Source organism: Falco rusticolus, chromosome 3, assembly GCF_015220075.1.
Source record: "Falco rusticolus isolate bFalRus1 chromosome 3, bFalRus1.pri, whole genome shotgun sequence".
In the NCBI taxonomy this organism is placed as follows: domain Eukaryota; kingdom Metazoa; phylum Chordata; class Aves; order Falconiformes; family Falconidae; genus Falco; species Falco rusticolus.
The window spans coordinates 47,784,089-47,802,136 of NC_051189.1; positions in this window are offsets into that span (position 1 = coordinate 47,784,089).

Consider the following 18,048-nt stretch of genomic DNA (forward strand, 5'->3'; position numbering starts at 1 on the left):
TATATATTACTATCCCTGCTTCTGCTGTTGCTGAAGTTTAGAGGAATGCTCTAATTATCTTCACTGGGAACAGATCTGCTCATTGGACATCTTCCTGGTAACTTTGTCTTTATGCAAAATGATGAACAAGGTGTGTGCCTTCATTGCATGGCATATTTTCTCAGAAACACAGTCTGGTTTGGTCATACTGGACCCGAAATCATTTATGCATGCCAGTATATATCATGGGATTTGCCCCTGCAGCTGGCAGTACCAGTTCCTGTGAAAATGCTGTAGATTCAGCCCTCTGCATAACTGCCACATCCTTTATTGTTAGCACACTCATTTATGTCAAATATTTTTGATATCAGGTCGATAAATGCAGTGCTCCTACATTCATCTTGCAGTACCAAACCAATCCTGAACAGTCAGAGGTGGTCACAGCCTTTCAGTGGCACTGCCATGTGGAGCAGAGCTGTGAGATTCAGGCCATGGAGTTTGGTACTTGAGAACTAGCTGATCTAATACAAATATCTTTCTTAATGAAAATATTAAAGATAATCCTTTCCAGACAAATCTAGCACTTTGTCATTGTTTCTACATGATGAGTGAATAGCTGGTCTCAGGATGCTTGATTTACCTGTGGAGATGAATAATGCTCACACAACTGATTGAGTGAGTCTAACTTCTTGCTTTCTCCCTTTTTCTATTTTTTTTACATGCATACACCTCTCTAAATAAAGTTATGACTTTTAAACAGTCACAGAAACAGAACGTTTAAGGTAAAAAATGACAATCTAAGGTATTTATCAAGTTAGGAACCAATAAACTGTGAAAGAGCTAGGCCCTAATGAATTTTTTTTCATTCCAAATAACCCATGCTCTTGTTCAAGATTTACCATTTGCATATATGTGTACCTGTGTTTCAATACAGTTATTACTCTATACATTACGTGCAGTGATCCATATTGTAATGAAAAATCAGTGTTCTTAATTTGTAAAAAGGAGCTCTACAATAATTTTTATTTTTTGTCGTTATGATTTTAGTAAGAGGACCATCTTCCCTATCATAGTTGGAGGAAAATATGAGTTCCTAGCAATTTTTCTGTGGTATGGAAATATTAGTGTTGAAAAGTGATATAAGAATGTGTTCTAAAGATTTATTTAGTTCATGGAACATTAACAGCCAAATTAGTCTGGATGCAGTAGAAAGGAGTCTTAGAGGTTTTCTTGTCAAATTAGGCAGCTTACCACGTTTCGTTGAACAGCAGAGGAAAGTTGGCTGAGAAAGTATATTAAAAAATAATATTATATATTTGCTCACAGAATCTTCTTCCAGACGGTTAAATTCCCACTGTTCGTTCAGCAGTTCCCAGACTGGAATGACTAACAGGCCAACCAATTATTCTCACAGGAACATGCATGCTGACTTTGACAACCTGTATTTAAGCCTTGTGAAGCACAGAAGAAGTTACTTTCTGTGTAACTCCAGACAAATGACTTGTCTTTCCTCTTGTGTAGCTGCCTGTCTCCAGGAGGCAGTGAGGGGTGAAGGAAGGGGTAAGAGCTGCCTGGTCCAGCCATCGTAGTGCTGGGTAGAGGATGGGGCAGCAGGACAGGCTGGGCTGTCCCATGCGTCCTGGAGGAAGGCAACATGGGGCAAGTATGTGCACAAAGCCTGGGAACCAGCCATACTTTCTGCAGCCAGCCTCACCTCTCTTCCTTTTGGGAGGTTCCAAAAATTCAGTATTGCAAAAGTATGGCCCATGGTCATTTAACCTGCTTGTGGGGTTAATTTCCAATCAACTAGCGTGGATATTAAGGTGTCACCTTCTGTGTTCCCTCTTTCTTTTCATTTAGAAATCTTTTGCATGGGAAACATGCCAGGTGTTCTGGTTCAGTGCTTTTTTCTCTGCTTTGGAGAGCAGAGCAGAAAAGCGCTACCACGGAGTTAATGAAGTCTGCAGATCAAGTACCTTCTCTGAAATCTCAGATTTTTGCAGTGTAGAGGTACCAGATTAACTAGAGAGTGGAGGGCTCTTTCAGTCTCAGCTGTCTCTCCACGATAAATTTAATTATCCTTAACATTTAAATATTCTACAGCTGCCACTGGATGACCCCTGTAGCTAATCTGGTGTACTTTTTAATGTGGATTGCAAGAGAACAATTAGGTGTAAAAAAATAAGTAGAAAACCTTATTCAAATCTCTCTGTTCCTAGGGACTTAACTCAATGTACATGTTTGTGTATTAGAATTGCATCACAAGGAATAATAATGATTATTATTTTTTTTTTTTAATTGGGGAAAAAACCCAGTGATATCCATGTGTGTCAATGTCCTGTGCTTTCTTTATTGCTAAATGTAATCTACACGGTGAAAGTGTCTTTCTTCAAACAAGAAAACTATTGCCTAGGTTTGACATTGCCCTCTAAAAACCAAGGTGGCCACAAGGTGTTCCTTTTGCCTTCAGCTAAGTTCTGCAGTGCATTGTTTCTTATTGTCCAAGACAACATTATACTAGATTTTTTAAAATTTATTTTTTATTTATTGGCAGTCATGGTTTCTTCCTAATGTAATGAAAACAAATAAGCATTGAAAGAGAGACAATTTACATAACTAATTGCCATGACAGAGACAGCCTAGAAACAGAAAGAAAATACAATTGGTGTAATGCAAAAGCAGAACATCTCACCTGTGGTTCTGAGAATGTGAGGTAGGTTGTGTGCATGAGAAACAACTTTTCTTTTGGTGCATGTGGAAAACTGTTCAGTGCCTCAGTGCTAGTACATTCAGAATGCATTAAATTGGAGAGAAAACAAATACTCAGCATTATGCTTTCTAGCTACATTGATAAATAAAATATTAAAGGAAGATTATGCATCTTAACTCAAATGTAAAAGATATGTTCTGCTAGGGTTTGTGAATAGGAAGAGCTAAGTTTTCAGGTAGCTTCACCTAGTTTGGGGAAATTAGTGCTGAGAGGTGCTGTCTTGTTTTGGATTGGACAAATATTTTTGATTTAGCATCTGGCAAAGCAGCTAACTTAAGCTGCTACTCATACTGTCTTACATTGAAAAACTGGACACAGAAGGAATCTTTAGACCGATACAAAATACCTTTCCTTTCCATGTTTTTCTGTGCTGATACCAGCTGGGACCGAAAGAGCAAGTTTCACATACTGTGTGAGCAGTCAGATTTTGTATAGTTTCCAGCTAACTACAAGAAAAACTTGTGATCTGTGTTACACACGGTCACAGAACTAAGACAAGTATGTGATACTTAAGGTGCTTCAGGGAAAATATATGACTTTTAAGGGTCATAGGGGAAAAACGATTTCACACAAACATCATATATATGCCTTATAATCAGTAATAATGAGTTTTCAATAGGAAGTCTAAAGATGGAAAAGAATTTTTTTTCAAAAAGATGTTTTTGATTCCATATTTTGCCTAATATTTTTTCAGACTGGAGTATCACTTTCAACTTTTCAACTGTGACATTCAAAAAGAATTTATGTCCCAAAGGGCAAAGAAGCTACATTTAATGGTACACATGCAACGATATATACAGTTTTTAGTAGGCCTTGGGTGTTGTGCCATTGAAGATCTCTCCCACACATCCATATAGCTCTTTATTTTAAAGCCAGGCTCTGGTAATATATTCAAGGAAAGACAGGGATCATTAGTGTTTTTAAAAGAATCTTAGCCTTAAAAAATGCATGTCAAAGAAGTGATGCTATTTTACCGCAGATGAAGAGGCAGCCCCTGAGGTGTTGCCCCATGTCCGAAACTGCTTTACATGTTCAAAGAGCAAGTCCATTACAAGCAGTGATCTCTGAGTAAACAGAACCTTCGTTAAAAATGCAGACCTCCTTAGTTCTGTCAAGGTATGGTCAGTGTAAACAGATCATTACTGAAAGAGTACACTTGCTTGTTAAAACATGTTTGATAGTCAGACTTCACGTTAAAATGTTGAAATGCCCTTTCTTTTTCTGCTTGCAGCTGTTGTAATCAGCTAGAAAACTTCTAGCTGATCTGTTGATAGAGACTGGCTTGCTCTTAAGCAACTGTACGATAGGAATAGCTGTAACATTTTTGAGAGATTAGAGAGATTACGACAGTAGAAGGAAAAGAAGAACGTGGAGAAAGGCTGATTTACCTCACAGAAAGATGATGACTGCTCAAAAAAAAAAAAAAAAAAAAGATACAGTTAATCTCTCCTTTCTATATTCTTTTTGTGAAAGAATGCATATTTTTTTCTTTTCTTTTTTTCTCCTCTCCCTCCCCAAAAGGTACATGTGGGACATTGTCAAGAAAGAACAAATTATTCTAGACGATGGATTTCAAAGTATTGCTTTGAAGGCTGATTGCTCTCTGATAAGGTTTGGTTACTCGTCATGCACACTAATAAAAGGCTCAATGGACACAGAAATGACCATCAGTGAGAATACCCTTGTTTCTCCTGTCTCAGCTCCTCACAGAAATGTGGTAATTTTTAATTGCTAGCATTTTGCTCCAGCTTTAAATACTTCTATGGCTGCTGAAAAGACAGAGCTCTAAGGTGAAAGCTGTGCAGTAATTTGGCACAGCACAAGTAAAAATCTGTTTGAAATGTATGAAATGGTGGGATCAGGAGATGACAGAGAAATGATGCTCAGATGCTGAGAAAATCCAAGCTTAGTGATCGAGCAATATCTCAACATACCGATAAATTTGGAAAAGAATTTAAAAGGAAAATTTTATCCTGTGAATGACAAAGGGAAAAGTCTCACTGATCTGAGCCAGTGTTCCTCTTGGTGCTGGTAAATGAATATAGTCCTTGCAAAGAAGACAGTCAGGGTGATTGTGCTGGGATTTTTTTTTAAATTGCTTATGAATTCTTAGTCAAACACAATTCTTGTAAATCTGGGTGGGTTTTTTTTTCGATGGGAGTATTTTGTTCAGAAAAATGTGGTTTCTGCAAAACTGGTTGAGTTTGTGATAACTTACCTAATCTGTCAAATACAGAAATTAATTTTGCCTGGATAATATCAAAGGGCTTAATTCTTAAGTGTACTTTGCAGGTGTGTAGTACAATATAGCAAGTACACCTATTAATTGCCAGAGTGATAGACTGGAAGGAGATGTTTTCAACTGTCTGAATCATTTTGGCTTGTTTTGTTTCTTGAAAAATCCTGGAAGTTTGATTTCTTGTCTTGATTCAGAACCAAATGGAAAGTTTCAGATTTTCTCACAGAACAAGGAATTTGCTTGTTAAATATACTCTTTGCATTACCTCTACCACTCAGGAAAAGGACCTGATGGCCACGTGTGTGATTGCAGCCATCAGCAGAAGAAAACGGGGGAATGTGGGGAGGAGAAGACCTCCCTGAGCAGATAGTACCCTGCCTGTCTAGGTATAAAACCAGGGCAGCAGTGGCTGTACAATGCTGCCCAAAACACAGAGCTTACTGCAGGAGTGGCACAGGTCAGTCGACTCAATACAGGTGCAGGATGTGATTTTGCACTATGTGAATTTTTCAGTGTGGAGTTCCATTAGGTAAGTTCAGGTTACTAAGGAAGGGAGCTGGGTGTGCCACACCACACACAGATGAAAATGGACACTGAAATGGGGTAAAGATGACCTGTCACCATAGCAGAAGAATAAAGAAACAGCTTTTGAAATTGAAAACAAGTTGAAAACTCATACATGAAAGTACTTTTATACATAGAGCATGTATCGCTAGCACATGAAATTAAAGTTTGTGGCTCAGTGATAGTCCAAAAGAATTATTTATGTAGCTGAATCTGAGTTAGGAGGATGAAAAGCTTGCAACCACCACTTCAGGCATTAAAACCAACCCTAACCTTGCCAGGAGCATAACACAAATTGCAGGTATTTAGGACACATGACGTCCAGCTTTGTTCCAAGCCTCTGCTCAACACAGCAGGGCATTTTGGTAGAGGGAAGGATACCCAGGAATTGTAGGCTGAACTAGTGTCTGATGGGAAGGGAAACTAGTTGTAAGAAGCAGCTTTTCCTTAGGACTGAGAAATGACAATGTTAAAATGGAATCTAAAATAAGAGCTGCTGCTCAGGAAAGGAATAGCTGATGATGTACTTTGGTGTATGTGCCAAGGCATTCTGTATCTGCTGGAGAGTAGAGAAGTGTTATTTTGGGGAAGCAAAGAAAGAAAAGATGAACATTTTCATAAAGTAGATTCTGAAGAATAAAGAAACACTGCAATTTTTGACCAACCAGCTAATTTTAACAACTAATATTTTCTTTCAGTGTTTATATTCTGTGCTACATTTTGATCTATACATAACTTTTAAAAACCTTGTTATCATAAAGCCAGTGCTCTATTATGTGTGAAATGACCTAATTGTGAAAAATAAGAGGTAAACCCCATGTTTTCTGCTTTGGTATCTGCAACAGTGCTGTGACATAGGGATAATTGACAAAATAATCCTGTTTCCAAAAAGCACACAATTTGTCCCCATCTTCCAAATCAATATAAATATTTATCACAAATTAGTCACGTGATTGATTATAATGTAACTGGGAAAATAAACAGTTTCCTCCCTCCTGCTGTGTTTGTATCACGTGCAAACAGCAAGGTGCGTTGCTCAGCATTACTTGACACCATATGTGATGAAGGTATCTCAAGAGGTGAAGCTTTTTAGTTGTGATTGCAAGTAAAATGCTAAGACTGAAACTTTCTCAGAAAGCCTGTAGTTAGATATGAATACATCAAGGAGGTAAAAGATCAAGATATTTTTTCCTGTATGATTTATCATGTTTCCAGGCCTAACTGGAAATTCTGGGGCCCTTGCCCCCTATGCTTCCTAAATGGAAGTTTGATGGCTTTGAGCATGTCCTTGGGGTAGATCAGGACTGTGAGGCAACTGATAATTAGAAAGCTAAGATTTAGCACCAGCTAAAGGGACAAGAAGGTAGCAGAGGGACTGGCATGAAGAGTATGTTGGTATGAGATCGTAAAAGACCTTGTTGCAGCCAGCTAGTTTGGAGAGTGCTGTGACAACTTACTACTGCTGACTGCATTTTGTCCCAGACTGTCTCCTGTCAAAGAAAATACTTAGCTGTCTTCAAAAAAGCCGTGACTATTCTTAAAATATTTTGATGTACAAGAAGGGTTTCAGAAAGGCAAGACTAGGAAGAATCATAAAGATGCTCTTTAGTTATTGCTTAGTATGGGCAAGAAACCTGTTGACTGTATTTACTTTCTATTTCTAAAAATGTGAAATTCTGCATCTGCTGGACAATTGGTTGTTCTGTGAAAATACGTGTCTGTGAAGTTGTAATGTACCCGGCAAAACCACTGTTAATTAGCCAAGGAAACGGCAGGACACATTTTAGGGATACACACCTCTCCTCTGTCTTCCCTTTCTTCTAGAAGAATAATTTTGTATGGCCAAAATTGCCCTTTTTCAAAAATGTCTTTATTCAGCTCAAAACCAGCATTCATGTACTGCCCTTTGTAGTAGGTAAGCTGGTATTTCATGCTTTCAGAGCACTTTTTTCCTCAGTCTGGTGACGTTTCTTATCTCTGCTTTGTGTCACAGTGCAAGAAGTGTCCAGGGCAGGGTGGGGAAAAACATGAATGATACGATGCTCAGCAATGGCCTATGGTACCAGCTGAGGAAGGAGGTGCTGCTGGTGTTGCCACAGGTAGCACAACTCTTGCACAGGTATTAGGCTTACCTGGTGTATCATGCCCCCCTTTTCTTGCCAGTCCTGCTCCAACTCCTCTCTTCTTGGCTGAAAAAAGGACTTAGAAATTTTATATGTAGGCATAAAACTGTTATCTGTATATCCATTTTTTTAATTCATTTTAGTAACTCCTATGTATCTCTAAAACTCAGTGATTACCTCCAGCTATATGAATTATACTAAAAATAAAGTGCTTTAGCCTTATGTGAACTGTGACAGTTCTGCCCCATATGTAAGTATATGAGTATAGTGTTCCCTGGCAGCTGTTTCTGGGTATAGAGTTTCTTATCTGACAGGTCCAAGGGAAATTTAGCCACTCTAGTGCACCCTGGAGATATTACCAGCATATGATGTTATAGATCTTAATTGCGTTTATGTTTGTGCAGTTTAAAAATGTTTTGCTGCTGATTATGCCATTACCCAGAGGTACATACAAATTGATTCATCAGTATGGAAGCAATAAAAGGGAGCAATAATAATAGTAATAATAAATGGATCGTATAAAATGTTATGAAAGTAATTGAAATATTTTTCTTGACAAAATGAGACATTTGAGACATTTTATTCATTTAATGAAAAAAATGCATCTAGTGTCTCTGGGATCAGGGGGAGAACAGAAGCCCTTCTCATCCCAGAACATTCAGTTAAGGCCAATGGGATTTATTTGTTTTTATATGGTGGAAACCTTTTTTTTTCCCACCATATAAAACTCTCTGCAACTTTCATTTTCAACAAACCTTCTGCAACGCAGAAAAGTTCCCATGTGCATTTACAGGGTGCTTTCAGCTGAGCAAGTGATACAAGTTTGAACCTCACATAGTAGGTTTCAGAGCTGCATTTGAACATTGTGTAGAGTGATGTCCCCAAGTTAATGCTGTTATTGCAGTGTTATTTTCACCTGCTTGCAAGCCAAATGGTGGCAGCTGCAACTGCACTTTATTGAAGCCCAAGAGACATGTGGGAGAGCTTTCCAAGTCACAGCTGTCAGGCAAAAGCACGACCTAGGCAAGGGGTTGCTTGAGTTGAGCGCAGGCTCAGCATACACAAAACAAAAATTTGGACATGTGGAAAACTTCAGGAACACGTATACGCCTATAGGTTTCTGTAGTGATTAATGGCAGCTGGGCAAGACATAGAAAGTATGCTGCTGGTGTACAAAATTCTGTTAAATTCTACCTGTTCTTTAAAGAGAAGCAGACCTTTCTCTTCACAGGCTTTGTACTGAAAATAATTGTTCTCTGTGTCACAGAAACCACATTTCTGATTTCACTCTGGTAAATGAATTTTAAACAGAAAATAAAACACAGCTAAATCACATAGACCTAATGATAACATCACATCTGCAACTCAAACACCATTAAGATCAGATGACTAATATAGAGCTCTTTGTATGAACTTACAAGCTTAACTCTTTGTATGAGTTCTGGCCAGGAGCACACAAATTGCAAATCCTACCTATTAAAGTACTATTAACTGGTGTCACATGTGCAACATGTTAGATTAGATGCCCTCATACAACCACTGTACAACACGTGTATTACATCTTTGTTCATTTCTTAACCAGTATTGGAAAAGGTAGAAAGGTTTTATAAAGGGATATTTCTTGTTTATATGGCTTAAAAAAAATTGGATTATATCAGGACAAGCATCATGCTGTTCTGTAGGAAGCATTTTGGTCTCATCAAACAGCACAGAGCTTACAAATAAATTGAAATAATAAAACTCTATCTTTTTATAGCCCTTTTCATTTGGAGGGATCCCAAGGTACTTTACAAAATGCATACAATGAATAGAAATTTCTTTCCTGCTGAAGAAATGTAGCAAGCTATTTGATTATTGAGAGCAGTGAAAAGATCTTTTTGTTTAAATGTAAAGTCAGAGAATTTCAGGTAGGTGAATGACCAGGCTTATAACTAGCCCGCCCCTTTGAAGAAAATGCTATGGTTTTGCAAAAAAACAAGCGATAGGATTTCCAGCCAGTCTGATAGTCACCGGAGGTGTCCCCAGAGGGCCAACAGTGGCTCATGACAAGGGAAAGGTATTGGTTTGACCAAGTACGGGGAACCAGGCTGGAGACAGGACTGGACAGCACCCTGGTTAGATAAAAAGGCATGAAAAAGGCTCACGGAGAGGAATTGCTGGCAGCACCTGCAATTCTGAAGCAGGACTTTTATTCAGTTTCTCCTGTCTGACCAGCAAAAGCTGTTTCCAGAAAATATTTAGTCCCTAAGATGGTACTTTGAGGACCTCCTGTTTTACAAAATAACTGTATCTTGTTAAGGCAGTTCAAAGGCTGAAGCACCTACAGAGGTGTTGCTGAAGTGTCATCTTCTGGCCTTCTACCCATAACAAGAAATGCAGCTGAAAGCCTTGGTTTGTACATCTTCCTACTCAAAAAGCTTTGATTCCTATGCTCCATACCAATGAGGATGAGTTTCAGTGCTGGATATTGCTGGTTAAGAAGCAGATATAGGTCAGAGTACCTTGGGTATGAGATGCTGCCATTCTCAGGTAAGGAGATAGAGTAATGCCATTTGCATCCTAACAATCATCAAGTTTTTAGGCAGGCTATTGCTATAGTTGTAATACATTAATCCACCTTAGCTTGTCCTTCACCACCACATTGTTCAGATGCTATAAAGCTGCTGTTAAGCTTTTTTAATTAATTAATTAATACTAGAATTAAGATTTTTTTGTTTGTTTGCTAAAGAACTATAGTGAAGTAATAGAGTTCACTTTTTCATCTTATCCAGCCTGTCAGTATTGGCTCTAGTCACAAGTAGTTGGACATTACATATCCCTGGAATTCTTACTTTACTATTTTTATTTCATTTCATTCTATCTTATTGCAGTCTAAAAGGGTTTGTGGCATCTAATGGCAAAATACAAATTACATGTAAACGTGCACAGAAAAGATTATGCTGTCTCAACATGTACTGTGAGCAATTCAGCCAGCTAAACTGAAAAACATTCCTCACAAACTATTGTTACACTACTCTTTATTTCAAAATCTTCTGCTTTTTTAGCAAACAGAAGACACTTCTGGAAATTGTCTTACTCTTTTCACCTTTTATCTGGTTTCCTCCCAAAACAAGTGATACGTGGCAATAGTTTTGCAATAATGTATTGAAAGAAAACATCTTTTTCACAGATTTATTTTCTAATTTCTGTCATTTCTGCAATGAGGGGTTAAAAAGTGCTGCCTTTTAAGCGATTTTAGCTCCTTCCAGAGCCAGACGGCACTGATATTGATGGGGACATGTATTTGGTTTGTATGACCAGTTTTTTGGGTTTTTGGAGGGGTTTTTTTGGTTGTGTGTGGGTGGGTGGGTGCTACTGTGGTGGCTTCTGTGAGAACTGCTAGAAGCTTCCCCTGTGTCTGCCAAAACAAACACCAGCCAGCTCCAAGAAGGACCCACCGCTGGCCCAGGCTAAACCCATTAGCAACGGTGGTAGCGCCTCTGGGACAGCGTATTTAGCCAGGGGGGAAAGCCCTGCACATCAGCAGTTGTAGCAGGAGAGGAGTGAGACTGTGAGAGCAACAGCCCTGCAGCCCCCCAGGCCAGCGCAGAGGGAGGCAGGAGGTGCCCCAGGCCCCAGAGCAGAGGTTCCCCGGCAGCCCGCGGTGAAGCCCCTGGCGAGGCAGGCTGTGCCCCTCAGCCCGTGGAGGGCCGTGGTGGAGCAGATCCCCACCTGCAGCCCACGGGGACCCCAGGCCGGGGCAGGGCGATGCCCCGAGGAGGCTGTGCCCCGCGGGCAGCCGGCGCTGGAGCAGCTCCTGGCAGGGCCTGTGGCCCCGTGCAGAGGAGCCCAGGCGGGAGCAGGTTTGCTGGCCGGGCCTGTGCCCCCGCGGGGACCCGCGCTGGAGCCGCTGTGCCTGAGGGGCTGCGCCCGGGGGGGCACCCGGCTGGGGCAGGCTGGGAAGGGCTGCTGCCCTGGGAAGGGCTCGCGTTGGAGAAGTCCATGGAGGACCCTGTCCGTGGCAGGGACCCCACGCTGGAGCAGGGCCCGAGTGTGGGGAGGAAGAAGCAGCAGAAAAATGTGATGAACTGACTGTAACCCTCATTCCCTGGTCCCCTGTGCCAGTCGGGAGGAGGAAGAGGAGGCAGAGAAATTGGTAATTAAGTTAAGCCCAGGAAGAACAGGTGGGTGGGAGGAAGTTGGTTATTTTTCTGATTTGAATGGTTATTGAACTAATTTCCCCAAGTCATGCCTGTTTTTCCTGTGATGGTAATTGTTGAGTGATCACCGTCACAAGCTTTTTGTTATATTTTCACTCCCCTGTGCAGCTGGGGAGGGTGGTGACAGAGTGGCTTTGGTGGGCACCTGGTGTCCAGCCAGGGTCAACCCACTGCAGAGCACTTGGCTGTTTGCCAGCTATGGCACTGCATGGTGGGGAGCATGTGCCATGCTAGAAGATGCTATAGGAAAGATTAGGGCAGGCCACTTTGTTCACATATCTGGTCTGTTGCTGTCTATCCACTCTTTGCTAAACATTTATTTTCAGAATAAAACACAAAGTGTGCTCTATTCTAGCTCCACCACCTACGTTTATTACTCTTAAAGGCTTGGAAGAAACTCAGGCAGGGTCTAGAGAGTCATATTTTTGAAGTGAAAGGGGTCTTCACAAGATGAGCATTGTGGAATGAGCTTTCTTCCCCCTGCAAACACCAACAGGCATCAAAATCTGTCAGTGAGATAAGTGCTTGTGGATTACTATGACATTAATGGCTTTTTATGAATTTGTAAACTGTCTTGTGGCTTGGTTTAATATGAACATTTCACACATCCTGGGTGCTTCACCCTTACAGGAACTCTCTGAGGTATAATATGAGTCACAGCTTTAGTAATTGGAGGAAAGAAATGGAAATTTGCTTCTTAGCATGAAGGAGTTGGTAGATGGGGAAAGCTGCCTTGTTTATTAATACAGCTGATCTGACAATGGAATTCCTTTCAGAAAAGTGTTATGATGGATGGAGGGAAAAAAAGAGGATAGGAAAGCAGAGTAATTTTTTCTTCTTTTCTGGGGAAAAATAGCATATTGCTGGTGGCCTAGCATTCTGATCCCCAGCCTCTGAGGGGTAGTGGGTGGATGGAACATTCCAGGGAAGGAACAGCTCGGGAGCTAAGTTATTCAAGGAGCTAAACTGGCATCCTGAACAGCTTTCTGCTTGTGGAATGTCGCTGTGGCCTATGGGCACAGGCGTGTTAGTTATCTCACTGGTAAAACTTAGGTAACTAGCTTTAATTTTAAAATTTGTGGCTCTTGGAAAGAGCAAGGTAAGGTAAATAAGAAAACACTAAGCTTTATTTGTATTCTGTATTAGTTTCTACATTGCATTATAAGAGAGACATGTACAAACTGGAGAGTCCAATGAAGTGCCACAAAGGTGATTAAGGGGCTGGAACACCTTTCCTATGAGGGAAGGCTGGGAGAGCAGGGACTGCTTAGCCTAAAGGTGAGAAGGGTCAGAGGGATCTTATCAGGGTATATAAATACCTGAAGGGAGGGTGCAAAGAGGATGGAGCAAGGCCCTTTTCTGTGGTGCCCAGTGCCAAGACCAGAGGCAATGGGCACAATATAAAACACAGGAGGTTCCCTCTGCACATCAGCAAACACATTTTTACTATGAGCACTGGCAAGAGTTGCCTGTAGAGGTTGTGGAGTCTTCACCCTTATTCAACAGCCATCTGGACACAGTCCTGGGCAACCTGCTCTGGGTGGTTGTGCTTGAGCAGAGCGGTTTGACCAGATGACCTACAGAGGACCCTTCTAACCTCAACCATTCTGTGATACCATCTTTTTCTGGAGACTTGAGTCTATGGTTGTTGCAAGCAGAGCATTTTCGCTTTTAATACTAAAATCAAAATGTGATACATGGTAGAGACACTTGGTTCCATGGTGTTAGTATATATAAATAAAATGAATCAGTTCAAACTCTTAAAAGGTGGTGATTTAATTAAAGTTGAGCAAGACATTTTTGTAATATAAAAGATGGCACTGTTAAGTCTACTTTTTTGTCTTGTGATTTTAACTTGTAGTTTTAAAAATTTTTCTGCTTCTAATTACAGTAAGCATTATCACAAATTTTAGTTTTGAAATCCCTTCTTTATTCATATGTTCATAAACATTTTTTCCTACTCTTGAAACATATTTAACTACCTGGTAGCCTCCGATCACTTTAAATTTTTTTTAAGCTGGCATTCATCCCTACCTCTGACTGTCTATAAACCTTTCCCTATCTTCTTCTGGACCTTTTTACCCTTGGTGACAGAGTGGGAGATTCATCAAATGAGACACTTGCTAGCAGGCCATGTGTCTACTGGAAACAACAATGTCACAGTAGTATCTACTTATTCTCATGCATATAGTTGTGAAAAACTCTTTATTCAGTATTTGAATAGCAAACTTTGTCCCAAAAATAAGATAATACCTTTGATAATGTCTCCCAGACTACATACATAGCTTTAGATTTCTTATTAAAGGGAAATGATTCAGGTTAGTCCCAAAACTGGGTCTTTGCAAGACTAGATGCAAGATGAGGTCTGTCCTTTTTATTGTGGAAAATGGGTTACATCAGAAATGTACTTCTGAAGTGTGGTAAGCAGCTCATAAAAGCTGTTAGAGTAATCATACCACCTTTTAAAAAAATATCTTGCTGATATATATTTCAATATATAATCTCCAAATACCTCATCTTGCATGTATCTGAAATGGGACACTGTCTCCATTTCCTGACCTCGCCCTTCTGTACTCATCTGGCACCCCTTCTCCCTCATCTCAGGGCAGGCATGTCTTGTCCTGTTCCTTGTTATGGCCCTGCCAGGAATAAAAAGAGAGTTTTTATTATTCCTGTGTAGCCCTGAAGTGGTCTTAGAATTCTTTTGACGTGCGGAATTAGACTCTATAACTCGAAAGTTATAAAGTAGGTATGTTTATTGCGCGCAGATGCACGGGGGATCGCTCCTCCACAAGCGTGCATACCCGAAGTGACGAACCATCTCACATTTATACAATGAACAAATGAATATTCAATTAACGCCTATACATATTTGTTACCTAAACCCCGCTTCGTATGTTAATTAGCTTATCAGTCCGTTTCCTGGAATGTGGTGGTCTTGCAGGTTTGTAGGTGATTCATGTTCTTGTGACCATCCGATCTTCTTCAGGTGATTCATGTCCTTGTGACCACCCGATCTTCTTCAGGTGATTGTGACCACCCAATCTTTTCCAGCAAGGAGACTTAGCACTCCCTCCCTCTAGATAGCATTTGAATGTCTCTCATCTTTTCTTATTCTCTTTTAAATAGCCCCTTTGTTAGAGGAAGAAGGGCAGGCGTCTCCCCTTTGTTAGAGGAAGAGGGGCAGGCGTCTCCCCGTCTCCCCTTTGTTAGAGGAAGAGGGGCAGGCGTCTCCTCCAAACTGTGGTTGTCACCGCACCCATGACTAGTCACCATACCCACATTCCTTAAGCAGACACATACAATCACAATCCATGTCCATTATCCCCATTTCACATTATTTCTCCATATCAATCCCCCCTTTTCTATTAAATTAAGTAAATTCTTTTACTTAAGCAGCCTTCCCGAATGATATAAAGCATCATACATAAGTATTACTCTTTTAAACATTCTCCAAATCCACAAATATAACATAATGGTTAGTATTAAGGAAATTCCTAAACTGATCAATAAGATCACAATGGGGTGTACCATAGTGTTAAGAATTCCTGTTGCAGAGGGTGACCAGCCAAAGAGAGTATCCTACCAATTATGGTTTCCATCCTGTTCTACCTTTTTTAAAACTTTCTTGATCCCCTCTACATCATGATGGATCATAAGAAGAGTTTCATGTCCCTTTTCTTTGGTTTCTTCCAGTATACGTTGTAAATCTGCATGTTTTAATAGTTCTTTTATACTGCTTATATTTAGTCCTATGGGGGTAGGAATTATCTGTGATAGGGTAAAACTGGATTTTAAGAATTGATGAGACACTACTGGGGCTGAGTAACTAAAATCGCATCCTATGATAGTAGTAAAATTACAAATACAATAATTTGAATACTGTGCAGTCTCTTTTACCTCCCCATCTATGGTTATTGTGTTACACTTAGTTCTCAAACACGCACATCCCTTCCCTGCATATATAATTACTGTTTTCAAGTTTGCATTTGGTCGGGCCTCGAAATGACATATTTTCTGATCTGTATCTAAACAAGTATCCTGAGCCATTATAGTATTGCTTTCACAGAGGAAGCCCTGCTGTTCTCGCATAATACAAGATTCTAAATCTACTGTTTGCCACTTGTCGCCTGTCTTTCTGGCCCATGTTCTATGTTCAAAAGGGTATAGGAGCACCCCATTATGGTTAATTCCAAGGGCTACAATGGGGTGTATGGTAATTATTACTGCATTATGTATGGTTAACACAAAAGCTGTGATGGTGTGTGTGTTGGGGTCATAGGTAAAGTTCACCACATTCCACCATGACTGGAGTTTTCTTTCTACCTCCGTAGCACTGTCCCAAACCATCTTTCGAATTTCTGTAGGAAATATGCCTTCCTCTCCTTCTCTTATTATGGATGCAGCTATTGATTGCATCCACATTTGGGCTTGGATGCAACTTAGAGCCAGGGCGACGTCATCCTGTAAACCACCTAATGCCTTAGTGATGAGTTGATGATCTTCCATGTTTATTTGTTCCCACCTGGGGAGTACCTTCGATATCAACCATTGATGTGCCCCTAATGCCAATAATGAAGATTTTAGTGGTTGTTGTAGTTTTGATAGATCGGCCGTGGTGGTGGCTAGTTTATTCATTATCACCTCTGAGTCTATGGAATTTAATACTCAGAGTCCTGTTCCCAACATTCCAGTTACATCTCTCACTATTCTGTTTCGATAAATATTTCCCCTTTTTCTTAACCAAGTTGTCCATCCCTCATAAGAGGTTCGTAAGAAGGGGGAACAGGATGGATTAACATCAGAAACATTGACTTGTATTTTTAACTCTATTCTTTTAAGAGACCATTTTGGGTTAAACAACAGTTGTTGCTGACCTGTATTTCTGATTACATATGGTCCAATTGTATAAATCTTTGGATCTGGTTTAGTTAATTTAAGATCGAGCGTTAATGGGGTTGTTGTAACTGTGGTGGTGGTAGGAACAGTGGTTAGCATGATTGTTTTCAGAAAAAACCACCATAGCTAGTTTTGTCTTTGAGTCCACCTTTCCCATTATTCCAGTGTGGTTTTTCTGGGCATGATTCCAAGGCCAATTATCAGGCTCTTGGTTGTAGGCAAGAGAGAGGGTACAAAAAAACACAAATGGTTTAAACCCACTATTGATCATTTTAAGAATCTAAACGTTAAAATCTGTTTTGATCAAAAATATCTTTGTTTGAGTTGGGGCTTACTAATAACAAGTTGGGCGAGCCTGGCCACTGGCTCAGTCCCCGACTCTTGTTCTATATTGTTTGTTGTGGTGCCCTTCCCATATGGTGGATCCGCAACTGCTCAGGTTCACTTACTTGCCACCCACATTGTTCCCATTTGTCCGAGTAAATTTGAGTTTCAGTTCTTTTTTATCTGGGGTTACTTTCCAAGAAGTTGCAGGGGCTTTCTTAATCCGGGTATGGTGAATTCAAGAATTCTGTCCCTCAACCTTGATTGCAGTGTAGGTGGTGAGTAGGACTTGAAAAGGTCCGGTCCACTGTGGTTCCAGGGTTTTATCTGCAAAACACTTAACGTATACATAGTCTCCTGGTTGTATATCGTGAACAGGTCCATCCAGACCCCTACTGCGTGTTCCCATCATATGCTTCTCAATTCTTATTAATTGTTTGTTTAGTGCCACCATATAGGAAGTCATTGTTTCTTCACCAATCTGTGAAGACGTCCCCTTTTGTACCCCATAGAGTCGTCCATATAAAATTTCAAATGGGCTAAGCCCCTCTTTTGCTCTCGGCCTAGTTCGAATTCGTGTAAGAGCTAATGGCAAAGACTGGGGCCAAGTTAGATTTGTTTCTTGGCCTAACTTGACAATCTGTTGTTTGATTAGATGATTCATCTTTTCCACCTGGCCACTCGATTGTGGTCGGTATGAGGTATGTAATTGCCAATCTATTCCTAGATGGTGGCTGATCTGTTGCACTATTCTGGACACAAAATGTGGTCCTCTATCCGAGGACATTACCGCTGGGACTCCAAACCTAGGTATTATCTCTTGGAGTAGTATTTTGGTCACTTCGCGGGCTTAAGCAGTTCTGCATGGGAAGGCTTCTGGCCAACCTGAAAAGGTATCCATTAGTACCAATATCGATACCCCCCTTTTCTAGGAAGTTCTGAGAAATCGAT